Source organism: Phocoena sinus, chromosome 8 (genome assembly GCF_008692025.1).
Source record: "Phocoena sinus isolate mPhoSin1 chromosome 8, mPhoSin1.pri, whole genome shotgun sequence".
Classification (NCBI taxonomy): domain Eukaryota; kingdom Metazoa; phylum Chordata; class Mammalia; order Artiodactyla; family Phocoenidae; genus Phocoena; species Phocoena sinus.
This window is the reverse complement of record NC_045770.1, coordinates 41,282,711-41,296,280: the sequence shown is the minus strand read 5'-3', so window position 1 is coordinate 41,296,280 and position 13,570 is coordinate 41,282,711. Positions and strand designations below refer to the sequence as shown.

General features: G+C 40.9%; 1 protein-coding gene across 8 annotated transcripts in view; it reads left to right on the top strand.

Moving 5' to 3' along the window:
- FAT3 (FAT atypical cadherin 3) overlaps positions 1-13,570 on the top strand; it is a 708,211-nt gene that overhangs the window by 396,210 nt on the left and 298,431 nt on the right. The gene's annotated exons all lie outside the window — the stretch shown is intronic.

Here is a 13,570-nt window from a genome sequence, read left to right as displayed (position 1 = left end):
TGAAGCCCAGAAATTTTAGGTGATGCGTAAGACATCCAACTAGAAAGTGGTGGGACCAAGTCTGGATTTGAGGCCTGGCTCCTCTGTTTACTACCTGGCTAATCTTAGTCAGTTACTGAGCTCTCTCTTCCTCAGTTTCTTCTTCAGTGTGATGATGATGGTGGTGGTGGTGGTGGTGGCGGTGGTGATAGAAAAGACCTAGTAGAACTATTCTTAATATGCAGTGAGTTAATGGTTAAAAAGTACTCAGCACAGTTCCTAGTACGAAAGAAATAATAAGTGTCAGTTTCTCTTGCAATGATTTTTGCCTCCTAGCTCTGTGCTCTTTCCTCCTTACCATCCTGCACCTGCTGACCACAGAATAAGCTTCTGAAGAGGACATCCCCTCTGGACTGCTTCACATCTGGAGATGAGAATGTTCCACTGCTTCTTCTCACCCCTTTGTTTAGTGTTACTATCCAGGGAGTTCATTTCTTTCCTAAGGGCATGGTCTCAACATCCCAGGAAGAAACTTTAGTAGAAAGCTCAGAAGTGCCAATCACCAAACCCCATCACTATCCCAGAAAATATCAGATCAAATGGTTGTCCCTTAGCAAAGTGAATCAGGGATTGCGGAGATTACATTTCACATTCTAGGCTGCCGGTTCCCCCAAGGAAACAGTTCCATCAGTAAAAAGTATGTGCCCAGGGCTGTGCTAAGCTTACAACAAGAATGCCTTATTTATTTGACCTCATTGGAAAAAGTTGTCCCACCCAAAGGGGAGAATTCTTACAACTGAAACCTATACTTTTAAGTGCTTTACCTCAAAGGACTCCTTTTTTATTTATCCCAATAATATCTTTTTTTATTGAAGTATAGTTGATTTACGATGTTATGTTAGTTTCTGGTGTACGGTTTCTTTTATAGCAAAGTGTTATATATATATATACTGTTTTTCAGATTCTTTTCCATTATAAGTTATTACAAGATATTGAATATAGCTCCTTGTGCTGTACAGTGTTTGTTGCTTATCTGTTTTATATATAGTAATGTGTATACGTTAACCCCAAACTCCTTATTTATCCCTCCTCCTCCTTTCCCCTTTGATAACCAGAAGTTTGTTTTCTATGTCTGTGAGTCCATTTCTGATTTGTAAATAAGTTTATTTGCATCATTTTTTTAGGATTCCATGTATAAGTGATATCATATGATATTTGTCTTTGTCTGACTTTCTTCACTTAGTATGATAATTTCTGGACCCATCCATGTTGCTGCAAATGGCATTATTTCATTCTTTTTTTATGGCTGACTAGTATTCCATTGTATATATGTACCACATCTTCTTTACCCATTCACCTGTTGATAGACATTTAGGTTGTTTCCATGTGTTGGCCATTGAAGTAGTGCTGCTATGAACATTGGGCTCCATGTATGTTTTCAAATTATGATTTTCTTGGTGTGGCCACTATGGAGAACAGTATGGAGGTTCCTTAAAAAACTAAAAATAGAGCTACCATATGATCCAGCAATCCCACTACTGGGCATATACCCTGAGAAGACCATGGACCTAGAGTTTGTCCAACCATGGATGGACCTAGAGTCTGTCATACAGAGTGAAATAAGTCAGAAATAGAAAAAATATATATTGTATATTAACACATATATGTGGAATCTAGAAAAATGGTACAGATGAACCTATTTTCAGAGCAGGAATAGAGACACAGACGTAGAGAACAGACGTGTGGACATGGGGAGGGGAGAGGGGGATGAACTGGGAGACTGAGATTGAGGATGTCCACTGCTATGCGTAAAACAGACAGCTAGCGGGAACCTGCTGTATAGCGCAGGGAGCTCAGCTCGATGCTCTGTGGTGACCTAGATGGGTGGGATTGGGGGGGGGAGGTCCAAGAGGAAGGGGATATATGTATACATATAGCTGATTCACTTCATTGTGCAGCAGGAACTAACACAACGTTGTAAAGCAACCATACCCCAATTAAAAAGAAAAAACTGGTTGTGATCCCCAGCACATCCATGATCCCATGGGCTGTAATGAAGTCGCTTTCATGACATTGTTGAGGTAGGCGGAGTGTTGGCCCTCACCATGTAATGCCAGCCCCCTCCCACACATGCCTTTTGACCTCTTATACCTACTTTTTTCTTTTATAGCTGCCTTCTTTACCTCTTATTCTTAACTATCATTTCTCATCGTCAGAATCTGCTTGGATGCTGAAACTGTGCCTAAAATAAGAGTATATAGACGCTTAGTGAGACCCAAGCAGCCTCTCCCCTAGCTGAGTACATGAACTTCTGATTACTCCTGACTTGCAGCTGTCTCTGAGATGGTCAAGGTTGCTGCTCTCAAGGAAGTTAGGTGAGTGGGGGAGAGAAGATGCACATTTCTTCAGATAAAACAGGACAAGTGTGCTCATGAGAAAATGCCTAGTTGTGAGAGTAGGTGCATTGGGAGTTCACATTAGGTGAAGCCATTAGAGAGGGCTTCATAGAAAAGGAGAAGAACTCTTATTCTGCTTATTCTTGAGTAGAACCTCAAAGAACTACTTAGAGTTGTAGATCCCCTCCCTCCCTCACTCCTTCATGTACTTGTTCAATAAGTATTTATGGAGTAAGATTATGGGCAAGGTTGTACTATAGGTGCAGAAGATACAGTATACAAGCCAAGCAAGGTTTCTGTTCTCCTGGAACATGTATGTGAGAGTAGAAAGACAATAGGACAAGTAAGGGGAAAATATAGAACGCATCAGAGGGTAATAAGTGCTGGAAACAAATAAGATAGAAAAATAGCAAAGATAATGATAGAGACGGATGGGGTGCGGCCATCAGGGGCTGCTTTAGAGAAGGTGGCTGGGAAAGGCCACAAGAGAGGGGAGCTTCTGGCTGGAACTTGAATGGTGAGACGGATCTTGCCATGGGAAGAGCAGAGGAACAGAGTTCCAGTAAAAGAAACAGAAATGCAAGGCCTTGAGGCTGGAGCCAACTTAGCAACGTCAAGGACCAGAGGAGAAGATGCTGAGGCAGCAGCCAGGGGGTGGGTGGGAGATGTTATCAGAGAGGGAGGAGGGCAGGAGCACATAGGAGTTTAGATTTTGTCATAAGGGCAGCAAGAGGCCAGGAGAAGGTTTTAAGTGGAGAGTGATGTGAACCAGCTGTTTTTTGAAAGGTCACCTGGGTGCTGTGAGGAGAAGAAGATGGAGGTGGGGCAGGAGTGGAGATGAGTGTATAGACAGGTGAAGCCATTCCAAGCAGGCATCTTCGAAGTAAAAAGCATAGTATGCAAGAGGGGTGTGTGTGTGTGTGTGTGTGTGTGTGTGTGTGTGTGTGTGTGTGTGTGTGTGTGTGTGTGTTTATGTGAGCGGGGCGGTGTGGGAAGATAGTCTGAGAAGAATGGCAGTGAAGGATATAAAGTTGGAGGGAGGGACATGTGGAATCTTCCACTGGAATCTGTTACATGTGGAATAAACTTCTGTAGCTGAGATGCAAAACAGCTTAGAGTTGGTATTCACACCATCAGTGTCAAGACTTGATTGCCTCTGAGGGTTCACACAGAAGAAGTTACCCTGCACCCAGTTTCTCATTCCAAAAGAGCTCGTCCTTAAACTCTGCTAGCATGTGCAGTCTGTGAATCTGGGGCTTTGGAAGATGAAACTGGGCCGATTCCAGCCAGGTATTTAGAACACACTTGGTTCTGCTTCTCCCTCAGTAAGAGTAATCATAGCTGACATTCATTAAGTTTCTACCATGTGCAAGGCACAGTCCTCCGTGCTTATGTGTATTACCTTACCTAAGATGCCCATCCCTTTTTATCTCAATTTGGCAGATGGGGAGACAGACACAATAGGCCAGTTAGTTTGTTCAGGGTGACAGATAATGAGAGATGGCATCAGGATTTGAACCCAGACTGCTTGACTTCTGAGTCCCTGCTCTTCACCACTCGGCCTCCCCCATGCTTTATGTTTCTGCAAGAATGCTTAGGGATACAGGTGCACATGAAGCATGTGGTAAATCCGAGAGGCGCAGATGAGCTGCCACTTTACTCCTGGCTTGCTATTCAGCTCGACCCTCATGCTTGTTTTCCTCATTACTAAACAGCTATTGGAATCTACTCCAACCCCAAAGCAGCCTCTTCCTTGATAGAAGGGATGGTAGATATTTATTGCTTGATTTGTTAAGAAAAAAAGAAAGAAAGAAAAAAAGAACATAGTGCAAGGTTTCTGAGCCCTTGAACAAAAGATTCAGTGGACTCAGGGTTGGTGGCAAATTTTCATTTCATTTATTTGTTGGCTCTGCCAGGTGTCAGCCAAAAACTAAAAAAAATAATCATCCAGGCAGCTTCGACATGCTTTTCAACAAAGATTTACTAGCCCTGTGCTATAAGGAAAGTTCATATTGCAAAGACTTCATTACTCTCAGTATGCATACTGTGAGACAGGGTGATAAATCACTTAAGCCAAACTTTACTAATCAGAATTAATGTACAGAAGTCTTGTTGTGATGGCTTATGTTTTCTCAGTAACTCTCAGACTTTGGTAAGCTTCACTGGGCTTCCAAGTCATTAGTGAGAATTGCAGGCTCTCTCCAGCTGTCTGCTGCTGCCCCATCTACCCTCGTGGTAGCTATGCCTGTCACGTGCTGTTTTGGGAAAAGCATTTCCAGGATCCCGCAGTTCCATAGTGACTTCTGCTTTCCTTCCAAAGGACTAGATTGTGTATGAATGAGTTAGGCCAAGAGCCTTCAACTCACCAAAGTCTCAATGATGGGAGAATAATGAACTGTGTTTGTTCATTTGCAACTTTCAAGGGTAATCGCTTGGCCATTTCAATAAAAGGAGTTTGCTCTTTATTAGAGCCCCATGAAATAAAACTGCACCTCAATTTCAAAAAGGAGTCGGAATTTCAGAAGTTTTACATTTCTCATAAAGGGATAGAGTCTATTTAAATCATTAGATATTTAGAGTGCATGTTTTTTATTTTTCCTCTCAGAGCCCTTACTGGGGTCTGCTTCTATCCCATTGATTTCTGTACCCCCAAGGTCTTGCCCTATCTTTGGATCATCACAACACCTAACACCAAGCTTCGTACGTAATACGTGTCCACTGTATGTTTGTGAAATTGAACAGCTCTGAACAGTTCACCAGCTTGTACTTAAATAACGAGCATTGAAAATATAGTACCAGAAAGAAGCAGGGTTTATCCTTTTATGATACATTTTTCTTCCTGACCTTTAGACATTCTAAGATCTCTGTTTTCACATGTACTGGATTCTTATATTCTGCATCCTGATAACAAACTAAGATATGTATTTTTATCTTACACTTAACGCTCAGTCTAAAATACCCTCCCAGCTGCTTATATATGAAGTGCTGTGATATGCACCAGAATTTCCCTATATAGAGGAGGTCAACACAGGTTTCATTTACAGTGAAATGCATGTCCCGTATATATTTCCTTGAGGGTCTTCTCAGTATTTATATGTGTTTTGTTCTGTGAATGTGCCCATCAGCTGTGCTGATGAGTTTTCAGTACTCCCACCCAGAGGGGCAGATCCCTGAGAGTATATTTCCCAGGATAACCTTGCTAAACAAATAGGAAAATATTCAAAAAATATGTTGTAAAAAAGTGAAGTGTTAATATGCATGGACCAATTTGCTGGTAAGGATTATTTTCTTCTCTTTTATTATGAATTTGTGCTTGAGGAGTGCAGAATAACCTTATAAACTTAATTATATTTAATTATACTTTAATATCTTCTACATCTCTACTACCAGGCTGGGAATCACAAAGGAATAAATGACACAAGAATTGTCCTTTTTTGCAGGTTTATAATCCTCCCTAGGTGGTCTCCAATCCCATAGTCTTTCCCCCAAGCCAAACCCTGCTCTACCTCACGACCAATCACTGTTCCAAGAGGAGAATTTCCTTTCACTACTTAAACTTAGAGATTTTGTCATTGACCCCAATTGACCCCAATGTATATGCCCATCCTACATCATATTACTCTGTTCCTAGCAGCCGTGTTGAATTCCAGGAGGCCTGGTCTCTGGTCCCCTGCATCCCTCACTGGCACAGTGCCCCTACTCCTCAGAAAAGCCAGGGCAGTAGGGACATGCAGTAATGCTTAGAGCAGAGGATTCGGGGTCAAACAGGCCTGGGTTCAAATTTGGGCTCTGATATCTACTAGCTGAGTGCCCGTGAGCAAGTTATTTAAACATTTTGAACTTGTACTTCCTCATCGGTACATGTAATGCCTCCTGCGAGATGTTTATGGAGATGGAAATGAGGTAAATATGCAAAGCACCAAACATAGTGCCCAGCCCACAGTCTGCATTCAGGGCGTGGAGCTATAACGGGGCCGGCCGCGTGCTATGAAATTTGCCCCAGTGCCTCCAGCATCATGAATATGTCCTCTGCCAACTTCCTGCTGCACTCGCAATCAGAATTCCTGCGAGGCAGAAGCCTGAATTGTGTCTTCCTTTGAATTCTCACATCCACATAGTCTGACGGACAAGAGGAGCTTGACAAATACCTATTGACTCCTGTCTAAAGTGACAAAATCGAGCCAACCTCCTCCGGCCAAGGGTTTAGACCAGCAGCATGTGTGTCAAAGGAGGGTATCCTGGAGCACCTGGGACCACGCTTCTCTGACGTCTAGAGTGGGCTGGGCAGTGACTGGGGTTGGTGGGCCCTCATCCCACAGTATTTACCAGGTGCTGACTCTTACCCAGCAATGGGCACGGCCTTGCAGAGCAGTGATGAACAAAACAAGCATGATATCTGCCCTTAGACAGGTATCATCTGCAGGAAAAGATGCTTCAGTAAACACACATTAGTAAATATTGAGGGACAGAAGAGCGTGCTATGAGAAAGAATAAAGTGTAAAGAGAAAGCCCTCTCTGGAAATTCAGAGAAATCCCCTCTGAATGTACAAATGACATAATAATAATTGAAACAACTTACAGGTTACTACTTTGTATGCTTTATACAAATCAAAAAAATTAAACCTTACAAAAATTAAATTTCAAAATAATGCGATAAAATAGCTACTATTGTCCCCGTTTTACAAATGAGAAAACTGAAACTCAGGGAGGGTCATTCTTACCCAAGTCAACTCATGAAAGCCAGAGCCTAGACTGCCGCCAGGAGTGTCCACAGTCCTGGACCCATAGTCCAGTGATCAGTACGTAATAGTCTTCTCCAGGGCCCCTTCGCCACATCGCCTGCAAGCATCAGTTTTTGGAATGGGTGACGAGCCAGGGGAGCATGCTAGAGGGGGCAGACAGTAAATTCAGTGAACAAAGAATGTCATCCTTTAACCGAAAACTCATGTTCTCTCCTCATTTACAAGCTGAATGAGTTAGTTGTGTGATAAAGCGTCTGCTTTTTCCCTCATTAGGCCATCAACAACTGGTGACTGATTCCCAGACCTCAGCTCCCTCCAGCTTTCTACTTATTTCCGTAAAGTCAAGAAAGCTTCAGTGTTTTCTCAATACAACGAGTTATGAGGTTTCTGTTACTGCAGTGTTCGAGCCTCATAATTCTGTCCTAAGAGTTTCCTAATGAGGTTTTATTTTATTTTTTTAAATTACTAACCAGAAAATTCTGTTCTCATTCGGGGTGAAAGCTCATCATCCTTTCCAGGCTCACTCAGTTTGCAGTTATCCCTCCTCCTGCCAAGGCGAGAGTGCAGTCTGCATGTCCTTGCCCGAGAATGGACACTTCTGTAGGTCAAGGACCTGGCACCCCATAGACCCAGTCCCTGGGCATTGCCTGGAACTCCAGCCTGCAGGAGAGGTGGACTGCTTTGGACTGCTTCTGCCCTCCCACCTCCTCTTTCCAGCTCACCAGTGAGCAAACATCTCCATTTGCTGAAGATGATAATAGCAGTAATAAAAGCACTTTTCATTTGTTGAGTAAAGCACTCTGTGCCTGTTGTTCTAACTTGTTTATATGCATGGTTTAATTTAATCTTGAGGTTGCCATTATTAAATCGCATTTTACTTTATTTATTTTTTAATATATTTTTTCTATTTATTTTTAGCTACATTGGGTCTTCGTTGCTGAGCGTGGGCTTTCTCTAGTTGCGGCGAGTGGGGACTACTCTTCATTGTGGTGTGCGGGCTTCTCATTGCGGTGACTTCTCTTGTTGCGGAGCGTGGGCTCTAGGCGCATGGGCTTCAGTAGTTGTGGCTTCCGGGCTTTAGAGCGCAGGCTCAGTAGTTGTGGCACACTGGCTTAGTTGCTCTGCGGCATGTGAGATCTTCCTGGACCAGGGCTCGAACTCGTGTCCCCTGTATTGGCAGGCAGATTCTTAATCACTGTGCCACCAGGGAAGCCCTAAATCACATTTTAAAGTTGAGGAAACTGATTTGCTCATGACTCAAACCTGACTCTGTCTTTATCCCAGTCTGGTTCTTAATCAGTTCCTGTGAGCAGATGGGGGTGGGAAGTACCCATACCTCTCTTCAATTTCATTTGGTTTGCCGTGGGGACCCCTTCCCAACTAAGACAGTGACATGGGACAGTGGAGGGTAGAACAGTGACCCTAACACATTGTTAGATTACAGAGCAGCTTGGCAACTTCCTGCATCTTCATCCTCTCTGTTCCAAGCCACCAACCATTAGCAATGAAGATGTGGAATCTAACTATCACATCCCATTGGTGACCTTAGTTTTCACCTGAGTAGTCTGTTGTAATGTTTGTATCTCTTGGTTTGGAGCCCACTTAGTATTTTTGGTGGATGTGAATTTTCTGTGATGCTTAGAAATTTTTGTTGGTGATCAGTGAAAGTACTCGCTGAAATTTACTTCATGAGATTTTCCCATGGAGACCCATCATTTCTCTTACACTCTCTCACCTGTTCCTCACCAACCTGGAAGCAGGGTAGAGTGGCTGCTGACAGAGGAGACTAAGAGACGGGGAAAATGACTTGCTCTAGTGCAGCTAGCTGCCTTAATCTGTCATCATTGATCAAAGAAACATGGTAGCAATTACACTGATTTTTAAAATTAACTTCTAGAGACATTTGAATATAACAATTGGTTAGTAACAGGATATTATGTCTCCTTGGGGAACTTTATCTGTTCTTCCCACACTGTTTTCAAACTAGCTTAGAAGCAAATGTTTAGGAATTTCTTGCATATATGAAGGGATAATGATTGTTTTGCTGTTCAGTCTTTAAACTAATTAACCAAGCAGAACTATATTTTAAACATGTATTTAAAATAATTCAAATGCTGAGCAGCCTCTTGAATACCATGTGGTTAAAATTGCCCCCATATTTCATGTATTACTATAAACTTTTCCTGGCACATGAGTCACATTGGTCAATAAGTTATTATTCATTTCTCATTTACATTTTCTCATTTCTCAATTTTCCATTTTAAAGGTAATTTACTTTTCTTGCTGACTCATTTGTGAGGCAAGTTCTCTATATACCTGTGAGTAAACGTGAGTATGTGTTTGGCCACCCTTAATATTACTGGTTTCCACTTACCATAGCCCTGTCCAATTTCCTTTATCCTGATAAGGCTTTGGACCAACATCTCTCATATCTACCTAAATTTCCTTAGAAATGTGGTCAAGTAAACAAAGAGGGCCTTCCATTTTGGAACATTTATCTTTTTCGCCTTAAAATGAAATACCATGACATCTAACATTGTCATTGAGGTTTTCAGTGTGTTCAGGAAATTAAAAGCTGGGATCCCTGCAGGAACCATAAGATAATGATACCTGGATGATAAGTGTAACAAATTTCACATATATCTGAAGGAGCTGAGTCATCACTGCCTTTTTGCTGTGAACAAATACCAATTCCCTGACCTTAAAAATCTTCAGACATTAAGTTAATGTATTGTATTTCCATTTCCAGTGAGTTGTTTGAGGCAGTATTACACACATGAGTTCTGATGGGTTTTATATTACCGGGATATTGATACTTGCCAACACTCAGTTAATTTACTTTTCATTTTCAACTCCTCACAGAATGATATGCTGTTAGTTGTTACTTTTCAATCTGTATTCACGCTTTCATATTGCAATTACTCAGCTTTTAATGGAAAACGAAATGGAGAAATCCTGCTTGGGTGTGAAATATGTGAATTTTCAGGTTACATATTTTCTGCCTGTGTCTTCCTTTTGCATCCTACCTCAAAACTTCTCCAGCCTACCTCTTCTCTCCCGACAGCATCATGAAACAGGATATAGCTTTTCAAATGGGCTAGCTAGCTGATTGCATAGGAGCATTCCTGGGTAATTATGCTTGTAAGAATCAGGGAATTAAAAAGAACCTGATAGTGAGATAATGTTCTTTGTGAAAATACAGTCCTGAGTTCAGCATTCAAAACAAAACAAAACAAAACTCCTATCTAACTCGGCAGTGTTCTCAGTGCCTAGGGAACAGCATCTCAGCCAGGGAAGGTGGAAGTAACCACAGAGAATCAGCCAGCCAGGGAACACTCAGAACCTACCTTTGCAGGAGCTTTGGAAAGGCTGGAAGCAAGCCGTTGCCAGGCTTCCCCAGGCTACAGCTTTGTGGCACAGAGCAAGGAAGGGAAAGCATTAAGATAAATGGAAACCTTTCCCAGAGATATCTCCTAATTTTTAATTTTTGTGTCTGAGGTTTATGAATGCGGCTGCTTATAACATAGCTGTTTTGTTTTGCATACATTTTGATCAATGTATCCTTGAGCACTTACTGAGCAAAAAGGTCCTTGCTTTCCCAATGATATTTATTCGTGATCGCTGAACAATTAACTGTGGTTCGTTCGGTTTTCAGAACTCAAATGTACTATGTACAGCCTTTGTTCCACGGTGTGTCTCTGCAACTCCCGTAGCAGAAATGAACTTTTAAGTAATTACTTGATAATAGCAAAGCACTTACAGAGGCATAAAATGGGGGTTGGAGAGTTTCTAGTTCATAATTATTGTAAATGTAGGTTAAAACTTGTTTGGAATTTGCAGGTTGTTCTGTGTATTTGCTTTGTGCGTGTGAGAGTGTGTGTATATTTAAAGTGAAGCACGTGATCCCTGATGGAATCTGAATATGGATTTGCTTTGTGCATTCATGAAAAACAAGTGTGCCAAAAGCTCATTCTAGCTCAGGTACTGTCTAAGCTGAGTGACATGGTGGGCAAAACAGTGTATTTTGGTATCAAAGCTTGTTTGGGGATTAAAAAACAAAACAAAACTAGAGATCAGATACAAAAGTGAAAGCCAGCAGTTATGAGAGCTGCAAATAAAAGTTTGTTCGTCTTAAATAAACTTATGGTTACCAAAGGGGTAAGCGGGGAGGGATAAATTAGGAGTTTGGGATTAGCAGATACAAACTACTATATATAAAATAGATAAACAACAAGGTCCTACTATATAGCACAGAGAATTATATTCAATATGCTCTAATAAACCATAATGGAAATGAATATGAAAAAGAATATATATATATATATGTACATATATACATATATATAGCTGTAAAATCTATATCAGAAGGCGTATTTCAGTCACCCTTACAGGAGGTATTTACTGAGCATCTAGTCTATGCACGGGTTTTTGTCAGACAGATCTCTTCTTAAGGACACTATCTTTTGAATTTTTTTAAAGATACAAATGGGACTCTGCAGAGCAATTCTAATGAGTTCATACCTAGTCCTTAAAACAAGTTTGTGTTATCTCTGAAAACACTCTAATCGCTTTTATTTATGCTACATTACGTATTTGAAAAGAATAAACCTGCACTCTTTTAAAGATATTCTAAAGTTCGATCATTTGTATATTTCAGTTCAGTATTTAGGCCCAATTTCTCTTTTTTAGACTTTTAGTGTCTCTTAAAACTTTTCCGTTTTAAGTTACAGGCTTCCGATCTTCCTCTCTTTACCTGCGAAATCTTGGTTTAAGTGTCTTGTCCTCAAGGGAATCTGTCTTTGGCATCTCAGATCAGGTGAGGTTCCCCTCTTTAAGATCTCAAAGCACCCTACATTTCTTGAGAGCACTTATCGTAATTGAAATCACATCATTAAAGACATTGCTTTAGTGCTTCTCTCTTCCATCCTAAAAGCTTCACTGGATAAAGACCATGTCTGTCTGACTTGAAGACAATGCCTCACACACAGTAGGCACTTAACAGATACTCCCCCCAGAGTAAAGGAGCAAATGTGCAAAGACTGTTACTGGTCTTAGTCCTTGGCGTCCTTCATGTGAGATGTTCTTGTCTGAACACACTTAATTGAAGAGTATTTCAAAATCCAGGATTAGGAGAGATTAAAGCCAGTTTAGTTTCCTTCTTTGACTTTGGATCTCTAATATGTCCTATTTGGCTTCAGATCTTCAAAGAGGTTTTTTTTTTCTGAATTCAAGGAAGAATTAGTAAATGGCCAAATAAGATTATTGAATGACTGTCTTCTTTCTGTTTCTTGATATACTTCGGTGGTATAGGAATAATTGGGGGAGGGAAGAGATCCAATTGCAGTGGCCTCAACAGAGGTCATTCAGGAAATATTGCGAAGGGCCAAACATCTCTATGCCTCAGAAGAAAGAAGAAGAGTTGAGACTGCATAAGGAAACTTGACTTGCACATTTGCTCTCACTGTGTGACCTCTAACAACTTTCTTAACTTTTTATGTCTTAGTTTCCTCCTCTTCAAAATGGGGGAGAAAGATAGGACCTACTTCATAGGGCAGCTTGAAGACTGAAAGAGATAATACATGGAAAGTGGTTAATTCACACAGTACTAGGCACATTGGGGACACTCACTGTTAGCTATTTTATTGTTTTCTTATATTTAGAGTTAACCCAGAGTGAAAAGTGCCTCCACATTTTTCTTCCCTTGTCTTACTTGTTAAGGTGTTCCGTAGAAAAACATTTCAATTTTATACTAAACCATTGTTTTCTCTTTGTCTCAGAATAACCATAAAAATGACAACTGGTTACTTACCTCTCCATCCCACCACCACAAAAACCCCCCATTTTGCACATTGACTCTGAATCCATACCTGATAATGAGAATGATATGAATCTATTTTATCAGTTTTACCAGTGGATTTTTTTTTTTTTTTTTTTTCTCAATTAGAGGAATGGGAGAAAGTTGGAGACTATAACAGGGCTTGGAGTGCTGGTTAATTAGGGAATATTCATAGACACAGCAGGATAAGAAAAACAGTAAGAACTAAGTGCAGGGACTTCTCTTACCTGAATTAAGCCAGGATTTATATGCAGGTCTGTCAGAAGGCTTGTCTTCATGCGGGGAATTGAATTGGTAAAGATTGACTGAAGAGAAATGACATCGATCGTGTCAGAGAGAAGCGATGGTGTTCTTTCTCATTTCACAAATATTTGAGAGCCTGCTCTGAACCAAATCCATTGCTAACTTAAATTCTAGTGTAGGGACAATTTAAGTACATACTTTCTGTGACATAAAATTAAATAAGAAAAAAAATTAAATAAGATATGTTCAAAGGAAGTGCTATGTAAAGTTCACAGGTGGGAGAGATGGCACTGATTGGAGAAATCAGAAGACGTTTCCTAAAAGACAGTGGAATTGAAGACAGAACTACTTGAACGATGGCTGCAGTCTTTTTT